The following is an 8,143-nucleotide window of genomic DNA, read 5'->3' as shown; positions in this document are numbered from 1 at the left end:
CCGAACACGGCCTAGAGTCACAATGTATATAGTGTGGTGACACAGTATGCAAACACCACGTACGTACCATAGTGTCTTTGTTCCCCGAACACGGCCTAGAGTCACTCTGTATATAGTGTGGTGACACAGTATGCAAACACCACGTACGTACTTGGTGTCTTTGTTCCCCAAACATGGCCTAGAGTCACTCTGTATATAGTGTGGTGACACAGTATGCAAACACCACGTACGTACCATGGTGTCTTTGTTCCCCGAACACGGCCTAGAGTCACTCTGTATATAGTGTGGTGACACAGTATGCAAACACCACGTACGTACCATAGTGTCTTTGTTCCCCGAACACGGCCTAGAGTCACAATGTATATAGTGTGGTGACACAGTATGCAAACACCACGTACGTACCATAGTGTCTTTGTTCCCCGAACACGGCCTAGAGTCACAATGTATATAGTGTGGTGACACAGTATGCAAACACCACGTACGTACCATAGTGTCTTTGTTCCCCGAACACGGCCTAGAGTCACTCTGTATATAGTGTGGTGACACAGTATGCAAACACCACGTACGTGCCATAGTGTCTTTGTTCCCCGAACACGGCCTAGAGTCACAGTGTATATAGTGTGGTGACAGAGTATGCAAACACCACGTACGTGCCATAGTGTCTTTGTTCCCCGAACATGGCCTAGAGTCACACTGTATATAGTGTGGTGACAGAGTATGCAAACACCACGTACGTGCCATAGTGTCTTTGTTCCCCGAACATGGCCTAGAGTCACACTGTATATAGTGTGGTGACAGAGTATGCAAACACCACGTACGTACTTGGTGTCTTTGTTCCCCAAACACGGCCTAGAGTCACACTGTATATAGTGTGGTGACACAGTATGCAAACACCACGTACGTACCATCGTGTCTTTGTTCCCCGAACACGGCCTAGAGTCACACTGTATATAGTGTGGTTACACAGTATGCAAAAACTACGTACGTACCATGGTGTCTTTGTTCCCCGAACACGGCCTAGAGTCACACTGTATATAGTGTGGTGACAGAGTATGCAAACACCACGTACGTGCCATAGTGTCTTTGTTCCCCGAACACGGCCTAGAGTCACAGTGTATATAGTGTGGTGACAGAGTATGCAAACACCACGTACGTACCATAGTGTCTTTGTTCCCCGAACACGGCCTAGAGTCACACTGTATATAGTGTGGTGACAGAGTATGCAAACACCACGTACGTGCCATAGTGTCTTTGTTCCCCGAACACGGCCTAGAGTCACACTGTATATAGTGTGGTGACACAGTATGCAAACACCACGTACGTACCATAGTGTCTTTGTTCCCCGAACACGGCCTAGAGTCACACTGTATAAAGTGTGGTGACACAGTATGCAAACACCACGTACGTACCATAGTGTCTCTGTTCCCCGAACACGGCCTAGAGTCACAGTGTATATAGTGTGGTGACAGAGTATGCAAACACCACGTACGTACCATAGTGTCTTTGTTCCCCGAACACGGCCTAGAGTCACAGTGTATATAGTGTGGTGACACAGTATGCAAACACCACGTACGTACCATAGTGTCTTTGTTCCCCGAACACGGCCTAGAGTCACACTGTATATAGTGTGGTGACACAGTATGCAAACACCACGTACGTGCCATAGTGTCTTTGTCCCCCGAACATGGCCTAGAGTCACAGTGTATATAGTGTGGTGACAGAGTATGCAAACACCACGTACGTACCATAGTGTCTTTGTTCCCCGAACATGGCCTAGAGTCACAGTGTATATAGTGTGGTGACACAGTATGCAAACACCACGTACGTACCATAGTGTCTTTATTCCCCGAACACGGCCTAGAGTCACACTGTATATAGTGTGGTGACACAGTATGCAAACACCACGTACGTGCCATAGTGTCTTTGTTCCCCGAACATGGCCTAGAGTCACAGTGTATATAGTGTGGTGACAGAGTATGCAAACACCACGTACGTACCATAGTGTCTTTGTTCCCCGAACACGGCCTAGAGTCACAGTGTATATAGTGTGGTGACACAGTATGCAAACACCACGTACGTGCCATAGTGTCTTTGTTCCCCGAACATGGCCTAGAGTCACAGTGTATATAGTGTGGTGACAGAGTATGCAAACACCACGTACGTACCATAGTGTCTTTGTTCCCCGAACATGGCCTAGAGTCACAGTGTATATAGTGTGGTGACACAGTATGCAAACACCATGTACATACAGGAAGTGGACAGATGTGGTGGTGGCAGTATGAAGATGTGTGCAGCCATCTCTTACACTGGTAGAAGAGACTTCTGCAAGTTCTGGGAGATGTGACGGGACAACGTTACACATGCGAGATTCTTCGGCCACACGTCCTTTCCATTATGCAAACAGCGAACGTCATTTTCGAAATAAGACAACGCCCGACCTCACACGGCAAGACTGACAACAGCTTTTCTTTCAGGAATCACAACATCCAGGTGCTGCCATGGCCCCCCCAGGTCTTCAGATTTAAACCCAATCGAACATGTATGCACTGGATCAACGACTGCGAGCAAGTCAGCAACACCCACAAGACCTCTGACAGTTGACACATGCACAATTACCATCTGTTATTTAGATGATATATAACATATACATATAAAATCACGCGAAACAAATGAAATATTTTGGATGACACTTTCTAAGTAAGATTCTCGTACCCGGAGTCCCGTCCGGGAAAGTGTTATCCCAAATATTTCATTTGTTACATTTGACCACTTTCTAAATGGCATTGTGTATTCATCTAAAATCACTTTTGCGTTTCTTCTTATGCAGAATATATATCCCTGTTGCTCTCTGGGTATTAAATACAGTAAATGTGAATATAATCAGAGTACCAGACAGTCAGGGGTAATTACTACTAACCACACTTAACCAGGTACACGTCCATTGTCTCGTTTTATTATTTATCCACGCAATCGGTTCAGGCTACAATACAAAACAGTAACTTCACATTTCAGCCGGAGTTATTGAATGCTAACAATGGTACACTCAAAAGCATTGTGATGGCATGCTCGGTTTCAAGTTAAAATACGATGTATCTTATCTACAGTTAGACAAACTCACATTTCGAAACACAGCATCTCCTGAAAATATTTTCAAAGTCGATTGAGCAGAAACAATACAGTTAGTTTCCAGTGTGTAACGTTTCTTTTTGTGAACAGTATTCAACAAGTATAATAAACAAATAATGTTTTAAATGATTTCATGTCTAACTAATATGCGTATACGTCAACGAAATATACGCCGAATATATTTAAATTTATTTTCCACGAGTCATCTCTATTTCATTTTACGTACGCTTCATCCCTTACTCCTACTCCTGATTGTCTGACCAGCTGTTTCTCGTGCACATACCCGGGGTGTGAGGTGGACACTTTCAAATGTCACTTTTTGTCACGCCACAGCCGAGGGAAGACCTTCTTGCTCCCTCGACTAAACCTTTAATTCATATTGATGCCATATCTTTTTACGGGTACATCTATAAACCATAATCTATCTGCTTTCTTTATGGTAAGGTGGTCAACAGATTAGGTATCGTGATGGTAGAAACGGAATCATAAATGTAATAAACTGTGAATAATTTACTCGGTCAAAAGGCATCGGGTAGCACGCGATTGCTAATTCAAACACAAAGTTAAAGCACCATCCCGTAAGTTAGATTCTGAGTGAAAGGTGTGTTTAACTTCCATTTCAATCATATTTAAACATAAAATATCATAAAAATGTTACTTTTTAATGGTGTGACGTCACACCAAACGTGTGCCGCATTCATTGTTACATTCAATGTATATGAAGTAATAGCGGTCGAATATTATATTTAGCTATTCTATGCAACGTAACTGTATTGAACTATTGTATTTAGGAAATATATTACGATAACATAACATTGTTATATGCTAAATATTTGTATTTTCTAAGACTTTTTGTCACGCCATAGCCGAGAAAAGACCTTCTTGCGCCCCCGACTAAACTTCAATTCATATTGATGCTATTATATCTTCTTACAGATAATAAACCCTTTTAAACCATCTTCACCGCCTCAGTCCACTCAGTTTCATCGTCGGCAAGGACCCGCGACATGAGTAATAACACTATTCCTGTTCAAACAACGGAAGCAATTTCGATCACCCTGAATATACTGTAATAGTTGATACACGACTCCGAGGTTTCGGTTGAAAATGTAAAACCGCTCGAGGAGGAGAAGGAGGAGGAGAAGGAGGTGGAGGAGAAGGAGGAGGAGGTGGAGGTGGAGGAGAATGAGGTGAGGGAGGAGGAGAATGAGGAGCTGGAGGAGGTGGTGGAGGAGAAAGAGGTGGGGGAGGAGAAGGAGGAGGTGGAGGAGGAGGAGAAGGAGGGGAGGGAGGAGGAGAAGGAGGAGCTGGAGGAGGTGAGGGAGGTGTGGAGGAGAAGAAGGAGGTGGAGGAGGAGAAAGAGGTGGAGGAGGATCAGGAGGAGAAGGAGAAGGAAGAGGAGAATGAGGTGGAGCAGGAGGAGAAGGAGGAGTGGAGGAGGAGAAGGAGGAGGTAGAGGATGAGAAGGAGGAGGTGGAGGAAGAGGAGAAGGAGGAGGTGGAGGAGAAGGAGGTGAGGGAGGAGAAGGTGGTGGAGGAGGTGGAGGAAGAGGAGAAGGAGAAGGAGGAGGTGGAGGAGAAGGAGGTGCTGTAGGAGGAGAAGGTGCTGTAGGAGGAGAAGGAGGTGGAGGAGGAGGAGAAGGAGGTGAGGGAGGAGGAGAAGGTGGTGGAGGAGGTGGAGGAGGAGAAGGAGGAGGTAGAGGATGAGAAGGAGATGGAGGAAGAGGAGAAGGAGAAGGAGGAGGTGGAGGAGAAGGAGGTGAGGGAGGAGGTGGAGGAGGAGAATAATGTGGAGGTGGAGGAGCAGGAGGTTGGGGAGGAGCAGGAGAAGGTGGTGAGGAGGAGGAGAATGAGGTGGAGTTGGAGGAGAAGGAGGTGAGGGAACAGGAGGAGAAGGTGGTGGAGGAGGAGAATGAGGTGGAGGTGGAGGAGAATGAGGTTGAGGAGGAGAAGGAGGAGGTAGAGGAGGAAGAGAGGGATTTTGAGGTTGAGGAGGAGCAGAAGGAGATTGACGTGGAGGAGGAGAAAGAGGTGGAGGAGGAGGAGAATGAGGTGGAGGTGGAGGAGAATGAGGTTGAGGAGGAGAAGGAGGAGGTAGAGGAGGAGGAGAGGGATTTTGATGTTGAGGAGGAGCAGAAGGAGATTGAGGTGGAGGAGGAGAAAGAGGTGGAGGAGGAGGAGGAGAAAGAGGTTGAGGAGGAGAAGGAGGAGGTGGAGGAGGGGGAGGAGGTGGAGGAGGAAAGGGAGAAAGAGGAGGAAGAGGAGAGGGATTTTGAGGTTGAGGAGGAGCAGAAGGAGGTTGAGGTGGAGGAGGAGAAAGAGGTGGAGGAGGAGAAGGAGGAGGTGGAGGAGGAGGAGGTGGTGGAGGAAAGGGAGAAAGAGGAGGAAGAGGAGAGGGATTTTGGGGTTGAGGAGGAGCAGAAGGAGGTTGAGGTGGAGGAGGAGGAGAGGGATGTGGAGTGGAGGAGGAGGAGAAGAAAGTGGAGGAGGAGGAGAAGGAGGAGGAGAAAGAGGTGGATGAGGAGGAGGAGGAGGAGAAGGAGGAGGAGGAGGTGGATAAGGAGGAGGAGGAGAAGGAGGTGGAGGAAGAGGAGGTGGAGGTTGAGGAGGAGAAAGAGGTGGAGGAGGAAGAGAAGGAGGTGGAGAAGGCGGAGAGGGAGCTTGAGGAGGAGGAGGAGGAGGAGGAGGAGGAGGAGGAGGAGGAGGAGATTCTGAATGCAAGAAATACCCGAAAGTATTACAAAACAACATCGGGGTACCTTTTAGTGAAACAATACAGTAGTCGGGGTATTAAACGAATTCAACCCTCTCATCCAAAACTTAATAAACCAAAACATCAGCCCCCAAAACCAAGCTCTAGCTCGTAAACACCCCTTACTTACCCCAATATCCCATATGCCATTAAGTACAATGGTTGCTCAATCAGTAAGAAGTAAATTATTACAGAGACACCAAGCCAAATTATTCCGCTGGTGATCACGTGACCTACAAATCCAGTATGGCTGCCATCATATACATACTTAATACAATTTAGCTTCTAAATGCACAAGTGTTGAAGAGAAATGTGAGATCATTGTGAATACTATAATTTTAATTTTTTAAATACTGATTTAGCATGTAAATTCTCAAATATGAACCATCAACTAAGGCGACTAAGCGACTTGTGATACTGAAAAAACTCATTACCACATTGCTCAAAAGTAATTTTAGAATCATGGTGTATTAGCCGTATTGGCCTAGGTGTCGTATTGAAGCATTGTATGCCTTCATACAACAAGGATAACCTAGCGTGGATTGTTATGAACGAACTACTCGTTTTTCCTCATCCGCTTTCACATGCAAATGTACAGACAAATTTCCTCGTGTAGATAACATAGGTCAGGCAGTAGATTTTCATGGTTAACTAAAACGACCTCATGTAGAATATATAACCCATTCTTTTCACATTTAAGTATTACTGACAAAATATGTGTGTGTACACGATACGAGACAATGTACACATGTACATGTACTGCCAACACTTTCCTCCTGTGAACTCTGTCCTGTAAACACCCCGTACGCGTGTATTGCAGGTCCCATTGCGGTTTAATAGCAAATTGCATTAAAACACCTGGTGTCTGATCATTATTTCGTTTTAGACTAAACCCCATGTTTTTAAAAACACTTGGTGTCATCACTGGAGTTTTTCAGTGATACATTGAATACCCCTGTTGATTCTCTGGCGTTGTGTTATATTTATATAGTGAAGATCCATGCCATGTACTTCGCATTGTTTCAAACAGTAAATACCAGGTGTTTGCGATAAGATGAACTTATACTGCACCACCAACGGTACCCGCCACAAACACATGCAAAGGCAAGTTAATTGTTCACCCTAACAAACACGGGAAATAAGGCACGATAAAAAAAAAAGAAAGGAAATTACATCTGTCATTGTTTCGTTCGAAACCAAAAAAAAAGAAAAAAAGCGGTATACAATCAACAAATGTATTACAAAAAATAACTAGTTTTACAAATCAATACACATTACTGCCACACCAATTACAATGGCAGTACACAATAGAGTGGTAGTAAAATATTACATTGTATATATATGATGGCAGCAGACAGTATCAAATATAACAATACAGTGGTGATAGCAAAAGTCATAAAATTATAACATATATTAACCCAGCGGCGACAGTGGTTAAGCTTCCGTGATGGGCTAGGCAGGGAATCAGGGATGATAAGCGATCCTCACATGAAAGTTGGTTGCCATGTGATGAAAATGCGTGAGAAATACTCACGCTATTGTCCCCTTATATGAAACCTTCTCATCCACTGAAATGTTGCACACCGTGCCCTCAACAGTCCATCGGCACTAGAACATTAAAGACATTTCCATAACATTCTATCACAGTCCGCGGTATACCGGACCGGAAGTTTACACACCGTTCTAGCATATCAATATATACTCTCCAAAAAAAGAAACTTGACACTGACTTTCAAAACGTAATATAATGCGATTGTTTCAAAATAGGACACAGAAACCATAATTGAAACACTGTTTGAAGATCAATGTACACAATGTTCAAAACATTAATCGTGTCACCTAGACAGACACACGTACACGATACAGTTAATGTCACAGGGGTACGGACAATGTCAGTATCGGTTGTGCCCACCACGTGCATCAATCGCCGCTTGACACAGACGACCCATAGATGCAATCAAGTTGTCAATAACACGCTGTTGGATGTGCTGCCATTCATTCTGAAGTGCATCAAGAAGCGACGGAAGTGTTTGGGGCGGTGGATTCCTTCTGCGAACGCGTCGATCCAACTCGTCCCACAGATGCTCAATCGGGGACCGGGCTGCCCAAGGTAATGTCTGGATGTTGCTGTGCTATAAGAAGATCTGACAAACACGTGCAATATGCGGTCGAGCGTTGTCCTACTTGACGTTGACGTGAGGAAGAACGTAAGGCTGTAGGATTAAGCCTGTCAATGTACTTGCCATATGCACGAGAGGCGTCCTAC

Source organism: Haliotis rufescens, unplaced genomic scaffold (assembly GCF_023055435.1).
Source record: "Haliotis rufescens isolate VD_foot unplaced genomic scaffold, xgHalRufe1.0.p SCAF_48, whole genome shotgun sequence".
NCBI lineage: Eukaryota > Metazoa > Mollusca > Gastropoda > Lepetellida > Haliotidae > Haliotis > Haliotis rufescens.
Note: the sequence above shows the minus strand (reverse complement) of the source record.